At 30.8% G+C, this 2,951-nt stretch overlaps 1 non-coding gene across 1 annotated transcript; it reads left to right on the top strand.

The window, feature by feature from the left end:
* Positions 1–118, top strand: LOC124886018. The gene has a single exon (XR_007043168.1). It is a non-coding gene; the product is annotated as a 5S ribosomal RNA (ribosomal RNA).
* Positions 119–2,951: the final 2,833 nt, after the last annotated feature.

The following is a 2,951-nucleotide window of genomic DNA, read 5'->3' as shown; positions in this document are numbered from 1 at the left end:
GGTTGCGATCATACAAGCAGTAACGCACCGGATCCCATCAGAACTCCAAAGTTAAGCATGCTTGGGCGAGAGTAGTACTAGGATGGGTAACCCCTAGGAAGTCCTCGTGTTGCATCCCTACTTTTACCCGGACACAGTGCATAATGGTAGCTTTAGTGCACTGCGCTGCCCTTTTATTAATTTATATGATTATGTATGTACAGGTCATACTCATGATGTTATTAAAATTATATGTTTATGTATGTACAGGTTCTTAATGAAATGTCTAATAATAAGAAAAAGGTCTGTAATAAAGTTTAAATAGTTTAATTGAATTAATGATTTTTACCTTATAAAGAATATATTATTTTACATAAAACTATTACATGCACTATTGTGTTATGAGTAGATTGATAAGCATTTTACGGAGGTAAAACAATATGTTGCTGAATCTGTCAAGACTATTTTGAATGAACTAAGGTCTGCAGGAATCAAGTCTGATGAATTCAATGAAGATCGGGTATGCATATGTAAAATTTGTGACAGTTTTATTTGGATTTATTTTCAAAAGTTAATTTTATTTTTTATGATTATTATAAGAATGATTCTCAGTCTGTGGATGATTTATTGCAAACACCACATGGAAGCAAGATATGTGAAGAAATTTCTAATGAACCTATCAACGTGAAGGATGAATTGTCTCGTGATATGGATTTTGATAAGGATGGTAATGTTACATTAACTTGATATCAATTTGTTAATCCTTAATACATATAGTTCTAACTTATGCATTATGTACCCCTACACTTAATACTGATTGTTTTTTAAATGTAACAAACTGATCTCTACATGACTTTTTGAATGTATTTATATGTATAGTGTGTGGTGACATTGTTGGTGCAAAATCGAGCGACAATCTTTCTCCGTTAAAAAAATTATCATTTTTTACTGTGTCTTAGCTGATAGAACTAGAACCTATATTTAGGATGCTTGAAACACCAAAATCTAAATCTCAAACTTTATCACCGGTCATTTTTGATAAATCTCCATTGATAATGCACCAACATTATGGTTCTAGCCATGAAAAATCCATCGTTTACTTCAAAAAAACATCCATTTGAAGATTATGTTGGATTTGAGGTTCCAGATATATTGGTTGATCAATTTATAAATTGGTGTTATGGGAAGAAAGTGCGTGAAAGGCAAAACTTTATTTTTTTTACCTTAATTTACTAATTCATACATTCAAGAGTTCAGTATATAACATCATATATAAATATTATGTTTTATTAAATAATCATAGGAATACAAAAAGAAATGTTGAAGATGTCATCATAAATCCTGAATTTGAGCTCGATGGATTGAAAATTAATAAAAAAGGTTGGTTTCTTACAATGATTCACACTGGTCGTCCATGAAACGATGAGTTATGTTTCAAATCTAATTTAATACAAATTTCATCTAGTATATATTGTGTATATGTATGGTTAACATTTGGACCAAAAATTTATATTTGAAGTTAATTTTTTAAATATCACAAAAAAGAATTGTATAATTATCTTAATGTTCTATAAGTGTCATTATAAAAGTGTATGTCTGTTTGTGTATTGATTTTTGTATATTCTATTTGGAGTGTATATTCTATTAGTGTTTATCAAATTAGGAAACACCAACCCAGCAATAACCTTTGTCATTCCTTGCTATCTTGCATAAATTTGATCCCGTGCCGAACATGTATGTATTTCACAATACTTTCTTATTTTGAAAACCTTTGTATTATTTGTACTTGGAACTCTTAGAAACCATGTACATTCTTCCACATGAAAAACTAGGTAGTAGCTATTTAATATGTTTAAAATCAAACAAAGAGTTTTAGAACATACAAACAAAATACCAAAGAAATATACTCTTTTCAGAAAGTAAGTTATAAGTTGGAATAACTCGTGCCTCTTTGCATGAGACCTCTCAGTTCTAAATGTAAACTTATGCAGGAAAGCATACAAATCCATAACTTGTGAAATTGTTTCTTTATTGATGTAACTTTGGTTTACTTCAATTACCGGATTGGTAACTTCTTCAATTATTTCAACTCTATCTTCAGCCATGATTTCATTATTTCGAGTCAATCCAAGCAACCAAACTGAATTTCTTGAAATAACTTCTGCCGATCTAGATTTGATTCGGTAATCATGTTGTTACCAACACAAATATCAGACTGTTCAGAATTTTCATTAACATCCATTGACATATCAGTTGTTGTCACATACAATGGATAACTAGCAAAAAAATCGGCATTACTTCTTTTTTAATCTAGATACACCATTACTCTAGTGTTGTTATGTATGAGCATCGGTGGACATCTATCATTTATTAAAAACTTAATTTCAATTTTGGTAGAATTAATACCAATCTTCAATTGTTTTGTTATTGGAGCAATCAATCCTTTATACTTTGTATCTATGGCATACATTATCCCATCTACAACAAAGTCTCAAGGTCTACCTATAAGCACAATACAAATTTCATTATCAACAATCCATTGACATATTTTCAACAACACTTTCATAATTTCAACATTCCAAATAAATACATAAACTTTCTTATGTTACTGGTGTCACACCCCTTTTTCAACCAAAAAAAGATTCGATTTTAAGTTTAAAAAAGTTTTTATTATTAGGTGACAAAAATGAAGGTTTCTGTCGAAAAAGGATTTTTTTTTATATTCAAACTCAGAGTCGCTACTTGACATAATCCAGTGTGCCAATTCACCTTTGGAAAACCTTTTTCAAAACAATTTTGACTCTTTTTAACTAATCCGCGAACAAAGATTCCAGCTAAGGAATTCTATTGACCGAGGGGAAGGTGTTAGGCACCCCTCGATCCCGTGGTTCGACCACGGTCGCTTGGTGGAGCATATCGGCTAATTTGATACTACGAATGCATAAACCACACAAAACACATAAAACAATCGA

Source organism: Capsicum annuum, chromosome 7, assembly GCF_002878395.1.
Source record: "Capsicum annuum cultivar UCD-10X-F1 chromosome 7, UCD10Xv1.1, whole genome shotgun sequence".
Lineage (NCBI taxonomy): Eukaryota > Viridiplantae > Streptophyta > Magnoliopsida > Solanales > Solanaceae > Capsicum > Capsicum annuum.
Note: the sequence above shows the minus strand (reverse complement) of the source record. Positions and strands in the feature narration are given on the sequence as shown.